We start from the raw sequence: 11,598 nt of genomic DNA on the forward strand, positions 1-11,598 counted from the left end.
CCTATTAACTTGAGAGTAGAGGAAATTAATGAGAGTACTTTCGAGAAATTACTTTGTGAGCATAATGGGTGAACATAATTGAAGATAACAACATAGACATAGCAATTAGTTAACTTGGCATGAACAATACTTTTGCAAGAGAGAAAATTTAGAGAACATGACAACAGTTGAGGACTGGATTTATGTGGAGCCGGTCCCCCCTCCAATAGGCATTTGTATTATGATTTCTCCCATTAAGAGAGACTTGTTACAATACAATCTTTGTATTCCTTGTGACCTAGGTGATGCAATGAAGATGGAAAGCTTCATGCATCACAAGTATAACATAAACTTTGAAGAAAGCTTTAACTAACCCAAGCCTCTTCGAAGGTGGAGAGAGCTAGCAGGGAATGAGGGTAGGGAAGAGGAAGAAGAAACATTTCATAGGCTTGAAAGAATTAGCTCCTCACTTATCATAAATCTTCTTGCTAGCATACATAATAGCATAGTAATGAAGAAGGAGAAGCTGGCAAGCTTAAGCATTGAAGCATGGCTCTTGATTGGATTTGCACTACATAGCCAAGAGTGTTGGTGTAGGCTCTCAACCTCTACTTGCTTGGAGAAGGAGAGGGAGCTCTTGCATTTTGCACATTGCATAATGAGAGTGTATGTGTGTGTGTGGGAGAGTATACCCCCTAAGCAACCCCCTAGCTTGCTTTGGTTGACCCCACCTTGTAGCTCATGCTTGAAGCTCATTGGACCCCTCTAGGCCTAGCCAATCACAAGCAGGAGGCATTACAAGCAACAAGGGTAGCCTTGGGATGAGTGTCCCCCTTTCCCCTGTGAGAGAGAGGACTTGATAAATGCAAAGACAATTAATTAAATCTCCTAAATTATCATTGGACCCCTTGGGTGGCCAACGAATAGGCTTCATGCACACCACGAGGGCAACATGAGGAGGAACTTGACAAGTGTCCCTTATGCTTTCTTTGTACCAAGTAGGCCTTGTGTGAGTGTGTGGGTGTTCTCTCTCAGCCCCCCTCATGTAGGGCTCGCCCCCTCCTTGTAGGGATTAGATCTTTGAATTTTAACACCTCAAGCCCCTCAAGCTTAGGCCTAGTTCCCACCACAAGCTTGGCCCTTAAGCACTTCAAGCTTGGGCTGGGTTCTCACCTCAAGTACAGTCCTAGCATCTCAAGCATCTCAATCATCAAGCACCTCAAGCATCTCAAGCAGCTTAGTCATCAAGCATGACAAGCACTCAAGCACCTTAAGCTTGGGCCGGGTTCCCACCTCAAGCTCAGCCCTAGCTTACCTAAGGTCAAAGGAATTTTACACTAACTATTGGAGGTCCTCAATGAAGCTAACCCTAAGATCTTCTAAGCTCCATTCGTAGCCTTGCTCTTTGATAGACCATCTCTCATTTGGGCCCCTTTACTATTGGCCCCGTGTTGAGATAGATCCATAAGCACATGTCTATATCTTAACCCTTGTTTCTGTTTATCTCCCACATTAAATGATCAGTTTAATATGAGAAAATCATTTGGGTTGGTTAGATATTAGATTTTATGAAATTACCCCTCTCTTGAATTCATAGTCTTCCTCGACTATGAGGTAGAAGAGATAAAGTCTTAGTCATTAGTCAATCTTACTTAGCGGTGTGCGCTCCTTGCCGCACTGTCGAAGCAAAGGACTTGCCGATACACCGTGTGCGAGCCACAAATGGCTCCAAGCACACAACAAGCCTAAACTAGCAAGCTCAAGAGAGCAAAGGGTGTGCCACTCACCGCTCTACGCTCGCCTTCGTGGTGGATTCCTCGCCGCGATGAAGAAGAAGCTGCAGTTGTGCCGCGCTCAACCGCTTCGCCGTCGTCGTGCCTTCGTAATGCTCGATCGCACACACACTCTCCCTCTCTCTCTCTCTCTCTAACATACACACACACACAAGGAGGTGAAGAAGAAGAAGATGGAGATGGAGATGGAGCAAGAGCACTCTTCTATTGCACAAATGAGAGAATCAGTGAATTTTAGGTTTAGTTGGCTTTTATATGAGCTCACCCCATTCACACTTGGGCGCCCCTGCTTAGCCAACTAATCCCTTGAATGTCCCAGTTAGAGTGCGCCTCTCATCGGCGATCACTCTTACCCTTTTCCTATTGGTCCGACAAGCCCGGTACCTGACTCTACCAAATACATAATACACGTCCGTCGTAGGTGATGGGGTGTCCGTGAGCCGTGAGGGTTAACATGCCCCCCTTCCTGATGTAGATTCCGTCCTCGGAAGCTATTGGTTGAAGCTCTTTCGTCGAGGTGGAAGAGAATTTGAGATGAATGTCCTTAGCCTTCTTCAGTCACTGCAAAATCAAACAACATTGGCATAGTAATTGCATTCTCATAAGTGATTAAAAAGAATATGCAGTTTTAGGTAGACAAATTGATTGGTAAAAGAATTTCAAACAATTTGTTAGCAATGAACATTAAATTGCGATGTAATCAAATGCATAAACAGATGTAAAGGTAAAAAATTAAACAAGTCTGGGATCGCTAATTTGACGGTTGAAAGGCACTAGAGATCGAATATTAATACCATGGGTAAGCTTCTTAATTTTCTGTGGTCAATTAAGTTGTTTAATCGCGAGAGCCAAGTATTCATGTTCGAGGGCTGACTAGAGGCTATATCTAGAAGACCTTGTAGTTAAGCTACCATAAAAGGAATTTCTCATGAAATCATCGCCTGACTGATTACTTTTTCTTTGACCCCCCAAAGTCTATTCACAGTGATTCAATTTTGATGTGTGTGCTTATTTTGTATGCCTTGGGTTTTTTGCTTTTCAAGGAAAAGCGCCCACACTGGGAACCTCTAGGGCTCTAGTACCATAGGCAATACATGTGAGTGAAGTACCAAATCAAGCTGAGATTTCTCTTCCAGCTTAAGATTTTACAGTGTGGCACTTTGATTTTTTGTTTGTTCATTTTCAACATTTTAATTTTGTAACTTTGGGGGGTCATATAACACTGATACACCTCCCCAGGCTCATCACATTAGTAAACTCCCTTTATAATACTTAAGCGAAAGGTCAATAGGGTCAAGCCCACTAGAAAGCCCTAGTACATTTCACACAATGCTGCCTAAATCGGATTAAGAACCTAAGTAACCATTGATTATTAGGAAGGCATTCCCCATGGTATTAAGAGAAGATTTCTAACACCTAACTTGGTCAAACTAGTTTGTCGGACTGCTTGATTTTTAAACCTAGACAAGTGATTATGACAAAAAATTACATTGAATTAAATGTTTGATACTAAGCAAATGCGGTGAATATTAGGCTACCAATCACAATTAAAGCTGACAATCATAGATGCAAAAAAGATAAGGGGCAATGCTAATGGACAAGAAACACTTGTTTGTGTCGATGGTCGCGCTTGATTTGAAGAGTGAGTCGAGATAAAGATTCCATGAAGGTCCAAATCCTACCAATAGCAGCACGCTCCTGTACACACTAGGAAACAAAAGGAATACCTCCAGGAGGCACATTAGTGGAAAAAGGTACCAACACTTATTGAACACAACAAAAAACATAAGGAACCCTAACCTAATTATTTGCACTCCCCCGCGTATAAGATTTAAAATGTTCAGGAGCCGTATGTAAGTCAGCAGGCTCTTGTCCTGACGGAGACCTTTCTTTTAGTTCTGCCTCCTTTTGTTGTTGTGCTAACTCTCGGTTTTGACGTCTTCTTATAGTTCGACTCAATTTCGACTCTGTAACCTCCAATTGAGCGAGGTCAATGGGTCGCGGGCTGCACCACATGACACTCTGGAGATGTTCACCCCAATTGTCTACTAGCTTTCGATGAGCATCACATGCCCCTAGATAGCTAAGCCATTATGCAGTAGATCTTTCCTTGTTTATCCTAGCTCTCACATTTGCTCGATATCGTCGTCTCTTATATGACCTTTGTTTCTTGTTAAGGTTGTGATTTTGGTAAATGTTTGAACTCGACTCGCTTGATAGGTCTTCGCTTGTATCTTCTTCACTCTCATATAAATTACCATAGATGGTCGTACTAGACCTTGAGTGTTCAGTTTCTATACTTGGATCACTCGATGTTTCCTCAGGTTCTGAATCCATTTCTCCCTGAGATTCCGTTTCTGATGTGTATTGGCCTGAAGCCTTTGAGGAATCATCGGTTTCACTCTCAGGTAGGTGTGCCTCTTTCTTATCATCGGATGTTACATGCGCTACACCTAACATGTTTACTGGTGCAATGTGTGGTATCTCTTCCCCATCTGGTGTTACCCAGGTTGTTCCTCTAGCTCCCCATGTATCTATAGTTGCCGCTAGGTGTACCCAATCGACATTGTCTGACTCAGCCATTCCAGGTAGGATATCCATATAAGGAGAGTTCTCCCCAATATCCGTGTCTTTGTTACACGTGTAACAATACTGTAATGGAGCTGAGTGAATTGTTATGTCTGATCGATTATCAATGATGAATTTATTTCCTAGAGGATGCGTTCGACCACTTAAAAGATCAACTCGAATGACAGAGTCTTGGAACTGTAAGTAGACGTGGTTTTTGGACCAGTCATGCACCATTTTTGCTTCCCTCATGAATGGACGTCCTAAGATCATCTCAAATGACATAGGATGCTTGGAAAAATCCATAACAATGAAAAGTCTGCCTTACCTTGTGTCCCAAGACCTTGATTCTGAGATCCTTTAGCATTCCAATAGGCGTAACAATAGATCCATTAGCCATTTTTACCACTACGCTTGTGGCTTCAAGGTGAGGTCGCCCCATAGACTCCCAACAACTCTTTGTCACCATGCTGACTCCCGCACCACCGTCAAGGACTCCCTTTACAGTTAATCCTTTAGTAGTGATTGGTAGAGTAGCATTAGATTCATCACCTTCAAAGTATTGCCCCAACTTGTTAACGGGTACTTTAATTACAGATTCATGTCCCGCTAGGTCAGATGGTGGTGCTAAATGTTCCTCATCATTCATTACCGAGTCAGGTTTGTTCATATGTGCAAACTATGGTAATCCGGCCTGTAATTCTCCATTGAGGAAGGCTCGAAGAGCTGAGACTAGCTCGGGGTCTTTATATAGTTTGGCGATGATGGTGGTTCTAACTTCTGAAGACATGAAATCCATCAATTTGGCAACATTTAATGGCATCTTGTGGGACGTAGGACCCTGACAAGAGAATGGTGAAGATGGAATCTCCACTTCCTCAAGGGGGTCGGGCATTCCCTCACCAAACATTCTCTCTAGTAGGAAAGGTGTGCGTCCACTTTCAGATGTCCTACCCTCACTCTCTTCCCGAATGATATTGGGTATAGCTAACGGCCTGTAGTTCTTGTGAGGTTGAACTTGTGTGGGAAACACTGTGCCCGACATCTGGATATGTTTGGGTTCAGGTTCTAATGTTCGTTGAGTTTCTTCTACCAAACCCCTCAGTTGTTGGACTCGTTCAATTTCCACTGTTGGGTTTGGATAGGTTCCAATCTTTCTCTTGCAATCCTCATTTTTTGTCTCTTGTGGTTTATCTTGGGGGTTCGCAACTGGGTAGTTTAACTTTGAATACTTTTTTGGTGTTCGTCGTAATTCCCTCTCGTGATCCTCCTCACTAGCTTTTTCCTTTGTAGTAATAGTTTTGGTCTCCGTGGTCTCTATCGAATCTGAGTCATCCTCAGGGTCATTCATATACACGGGATCCTCTCCTGTCCCTATGTTAGTCTTTGAACTAGGTTTTGAGCTAGAAACATTAAGGGATTTCTTTCTTCGTGTTTTCTTCTTTCTTGGTCGACGAATGGATGCAGCATTTCTCTCTTCGAGGATGTAATTTTGCTTTTGGAGCATCGACCGTGTGAGTGCATTCACTGGTGCTATGTTTATAGTTGGTGGTGTCCCATCAACAATCTCTATTATGTTCAATGGTGTGATTTTCGGTGCGTTTGGATTGTTAGGACACTGTGCGATCAAATGATCTATGCCACAACGATTACAAGTGAGTATTGGCATTGCCAATGCATTCCCTTGACTTGTTTGCATTCGTGCAGCATTCTTTTGCATTCTAATGGGGCACTCAGCTACTCGATGTGGTCCACCATATTCGTAGCACTGAAGAGGTAGTCTCCTGGTAAAACTATTAATGTTTTGGCCTCTTGCTGCTAGCGCAGTAGCTTGATATACCGGTTTGATTTGTCCCCAATGGTCTTCCATATAGTACATGGGACACTCCTCAAGCATGTCGACTCCATAGGTGATACTAGAGTCTATGTCCTCTTCGCAATCTACATAAGTATTAGATGATTCGCAACCTATTTGGTTCATAGGTGTAACTCTTGGATGAGGGAGTTGCGGTCCTAGCACTGGAGGTGGCAACGGTGTGGTTTGGACCACATTTTGGGTTCTAGGGACCATGTGTTGTAATGGCAACTATTGCTCCATGGGTGGGGTAGGCATCAATGCAGGAACTCGAGGTGAGTCTGCCCAAGCTATAGGCGGTCTATTTTTCATGATGCGTTTAAGCATTAGGCAATCCTTTGCTTGATGGCCATACCTACCACATGCGTTACAAGTCGCGTTAAACTTTACTATGAAAGTAGGGCATTCACTCGTAGTATGTGGGCCCAAGCAAATTGAGCACCATTGTTGCTCCCTTCTTGGATACATATGAGTGTTTTGTGGAGCACGATTATCCCTAAGGCTTTCTTGGATGGCCTTTGTGAGATCTGCCAAAGTCATCTCAGATATCGTTTTCTCTTTCACGATTGGCTTTATCTTCATTGGCTCATGCCCTGATGCTTGCGAGCTACTTGAATTCGGCTCGGCAGACACTCTTTCTCCTGCAATCATTAAATTATCCTCCAATTGGATTGCATTCATGGTGACTGCTTCCCAAGTAGTGATACCTCTAATGACTAGGCCATTATAGATACTTTCATGTCGTAGTCCCCTAATGAATCTATCGAGCAATTGGTTGTTGTTGAATCGCTCGTTTGGATTGCATCGAGAATTCAAATTCTTTAGGCGACTAATGAAGTCTCTCACGGATTCAAGTTCTTCTCGTTGGGCTTTCTGGAGCTGAGAGGCTACACCCCAAAGTACTCCCTCTCGTATGTATTCTTTTAAGAACAGTCTCCTAAGAGTAAAGTAGATCGTTTTCTCTTCTACTCTTAAGGTTCTATACCTATCTCCAGCCTTTCCGCTTAGGGTCAAACTCAAAGCCTTACACTTATGTAGCTCATTGTGCTCTTTCAAGGAATCGCACACATGTTCAAAGACTTCCATATGCTTTCTAGCATCTCCGTCTCCATTGAATTTCTGTGTGAGCTTAGCTACTTGAACTGCTTTGCTCCTAGGCTCTCTATCAGGTGCACCACGCATGTTTTCCGCAATAGAGCGATCGATAGTTTGAGCAAAATGCTGCCAAATCTCCTATTTGAGCAGGTATAATGTGTGTATGTGCTCCTGGAACCACATGTGAGATGGGAGTTGGCCTTGGCCTTGGCATACGCGCGGCTCTTGGGTCCCAAATTTTGTATGGTGGTGTACCAGACGGTGGTCCAAAGTTTACAGGCGTGGCCCTAGGCATAGGGGGTGCCTGATATGGCATGTTATTATTAAATGGCATGGCTCCACCTGTATAAGAGCTTGGATAATTCCATTGTGGATTGTAAGCTCTTGGAATAATCGGAGGTGTAGGAGCTACATGAGGCTGAGGTACGACAGGTGCACATGATTGATACATACATGTAGGTATAGTTGGGGGCACTGTGCTACTAGGCATCGGCGCAATATTAACAAATGAACTCCATGGTGTACTTCTTGTCATGCTCACCACTGGGATATGCATGGTAGCCGTAGTGTCATTAAGAGAAAGATGAGCTAGATCTGGGAAGGTAAAGCTGCCACTTGTGGGCTCAGATTGTACTGAGGCTCCTGGCGAAACAACATATGGAGGATCAATGGGGCTCACTGAGGGAGTCTCCATTTGTGACAGGGTTGGTTGGTTGGCCTTTCCCGTATCCAAGAATCTCATTACGCCTGTTGAAGGCATGTTGATCCCCGTGTTCTGCCTTTCTAACTCGACAATCCTATGGAGGACATCACAGACTTTCTGTTGTTGCTCATCTATGCTAGTAGCACCCGATGTGGATTGTAGAACATCTAACCAACCCACATGATAGGTGTGTCCTGTGTACCGATCAGTTAAAGCTTCTACTTGTAGGTCATACTCCCAATTTTCGTTTAGGAATATCCCATCTAGGCCTGGCGTGCTGGAGGTTTCCCTTGAAGTGGAAGCATTATTGCTCCCCATTGCTTGCCCCTCCGTGACTTCTACCTTGGGAGCACTCGGTTGCTCGGCTGGCATGATTGTTGTCATAGGAGCCTTTGCTTTCAGGGATCGACTTTGTTCTAGCCCTCATAGGTTCTCAATTTCCCTCTCCCTTGTTGCTTGCATATAACGTTCGATCTCTTGCACTTCGGCAAGACTCCTACCATCGGGTAGTAAAACCTCAGAGGGAGATAGTCCTAAAGGATCAGGAGGTGCAGTGGATGGAACATTCACATGCACACTCTCAAGAAGCATAGGGTCTATTTTAGGTATGAATGACGAATTTACTTCCCCACTCCCTTCATTTATTTCATTAACCGCATGTTCAGAGCGAGTAGCTCTACTAAGGGTCTCTTTTAAGCGGCTAAACACGCTGGACCCGAGCCGTGGGCCCATGGCATGCATGTCTTGACTTGAACTATCAGGGTTTGGTGTAGGATACCCCTCCATGACTTCGTAGTCAGAGGAAGAATAACTAGACGCGATATGAGGATCTTGGGTCGCGCTACCTTGAGTCCCGGCTGAAGGTCCAGAACCTAGGGTGGAGGAATAATGGGTGCCCGCGTAAATGGAGGCACTACCAATATGCTCGTGCTCTAACACTCGTCCAGAGCGTAGGTTCATATGACTTCCACACTCTAAGCGCGTTGGTGAGTGCCCGTGAAGGCCGCTCACTTAGTTTTTTTTTTGAAAAGCTGTTTATAACCCAAGTTTTTTGTTATTTTTGGTTTTTTTTTTTGTAACCGAGCCACAAAATATGGCGTGTAATAGCTCAAGACAAGCGTTTTGGCTAAAGGAACGTGCCGTGCTTTACAGCTCTCTATTCGGCTACGTGAAGCCCTCGGAATCCTAAAAATAGTCTTTATAGTCCTCGAAATCCTAAAAATAGTTTTTAAATATAAAAAGGTGTATAAACTATATTTTAAAACTGAGGACTGAGGTCTGGGTTTGGGCTTGAGCTTGGGGAATGATCCCCAGCCCGATCCTTCTTTTTAAAATAAATTTTTTTTAAAAGATAAAAAAAAAAAAGTCGTCGCGGCCGCGCCGCGCGCGCGCACACACACACTTAACCTACACCTAACTTATCTACTTACAGGTAATAGAGATACTACCACACACACTCTAACACTGTTTACACAGTACTACAGTAGGTAACAGATCTACAAAATTAACCTTACAGAACTAACATTGAACCTTACAGAACTAACATTCCATAGCTAATACCTTAATTCTAACAACACATTGCAAAAAATTGTAACTCCTTCTTTACAGAAAACAAAAAAGACAGTACAGTGTAACAAAAATCTTCTCCACACAACCACACACCTTCCTTCTTCACAAATCCTTCAATTGAAATTGCATCACAAGAAAGCGTAAAGTGCTTAACCGAGCTTAGTGTAGGGCATTTCCCCGGCAGCGGCGCCAAAAATGTGCGCTCCTTGCCGCACTGTCGAAGCAAAGGACTTGCCGATACACCATGTGCGAGCCACAAATGGCTCCAAGCACACAACAAGCCTAAACTAGCAAGCTCAAGAGAGCAAAGGGTGTGTCACTCACCGCTCTACGCTCGCCTTCGTGGTGGATTCCTCGCCGCGATGAAGAAGAAGCTGCAGTCGTGCCGCGCTCAACCGCTTCGCCGCCGTCGTGCCTTCGTAATGCTCGATCGCACACACACTCTCCCTCTCCCTCTCTCTCTCTAACATACACACACACACAAGGAGGTGAAGAAGAAGAAGATGGAGATGGAGATGGAGCAAGAGCACTCTTCTATTGCACAAATGAGAGAATCAGTGAATTTTAGGTTTAGTTGGCTTTTATATGAGCTCACCCCATTCACACTTGGGCGCCCATGCTTAGCCAACTAATCCCTTGAATGTCCCAGTTAGAGTGCGCCTCTCATCGGCGATCACTCTTACCCTTTTCCTATTGGTCCGACAAGCCCGGTACCTGACTCTACCAAATACATAATACACGTCCGTAGTAGGTGATGGGGTGTCCGTGAGCCGTGAGGGTTAACAAGCGGGTAGAGGATCCCTTTGTACCCTACGACATCTTTCCAAGATGGATGACTAATCCTTTTGGTGCTTGGGAGACATAGCTGTCGCAAGCATGTCTGATCTTTAGTCCGTTTCATTCTCCCAAAGTAGAGTGAAAAATTCTACTTGGTGTTTGAGAGATGTTGTCATCACAAACATGATTCTAAGCATGCATACTATTTAAATTTGTGCACAATTAAAAAGAGAACTAGTCTTATAAGAAAAAAACATAGGTGATTTAAAAGAAATTTGTACATTTTCTTACTCTAATGTAGCATTGTAAGCATTGACAAGGTTCATACTATCCTTAAGCTATATTCCTTGCATCCATTTAGCATCTTTAAAATGCTAATTTTTGAGCTTAATAAGATACCGTCGGATAATCTTACCATGTTGTAGTACCTTGTCTTCATGCCGAAGGATAGCTTCGGGTAGTAGCATCTCTTCTTGGTCTTCAACTTCGGGAGGGTCTTCAATAATTGGTTCACTTGGTGGCTCTCCTTTGTAGGGCTTGAGTAGGCTCACATGAAAAGCATTGTGTATGAGCCAATCGTTGGGCAACTTGAGTTGGTAAGCCGTCTCATTGATGGGCTTCAAGATTTGAAAGGACCATAGTATCTTTTTTCTAGCTTAGCATAATACTTTTTATGGCCCGTAGGATTTTTGCCCGTCGTTTGTCTTAATTGAGCCTTAGGAAACTTGAGTAAGACCCAATCATTTTTTTTGAACATAGAAGGCCCTTTTGTGCTTGTCAGTAGCAGCTTTTTGCCTTTGTTGAGAGATGGATATAGCCTTCTTAATCTTTTGAAAAGATTCTTGTACGTCACGGCTATATTCATCGGCGGTGAAGATCTTCCCATGTACTTTGAGTAGCAAGGGACTTTTAGGTCTTCCCTCAATGATCTCAAAAGGTGCTTTTCCCGTAGAAGTATGTACAATATTATTGTAGGCATACTCTACAAGAGGTAAGTACTTTTCCCATTGTGAGCATTGATCTACTTTGGTAACATAAGTCTTGAGTAGATCGAGTATCGTAAGATTGGCTATCTCACTTTGGCCATCCGTTTGTGGATGGTAGGTCAAAGAGAAATTCAAACTTGGTCCTAGATTTTCAAAGAGACCTTTCCAGAAATTACTAGTCATTCTAGGATCTCTATCTGACACGATGGATGTTGGTAATTCATGGTCTTTGAAAATCTATGATATGAAGAGAGTTGCCATTTGGTGTGCCTT

Source organism: Adiantum capillus-veneris, chromosome 4 (assembly GCF_014529385.1).
Source record: "Adiantum capillus-veneris isolate H3 chromosome 4, ASM1452938v2, whole genome shotgun sequence".
Lineage (NCBI taxonomy): Eukaryota > Viridiplantae > Streptophyta > Polypodiopsida > Polypodiales > Pteridaceae > Adiantum > Adiantum capillus-veneris.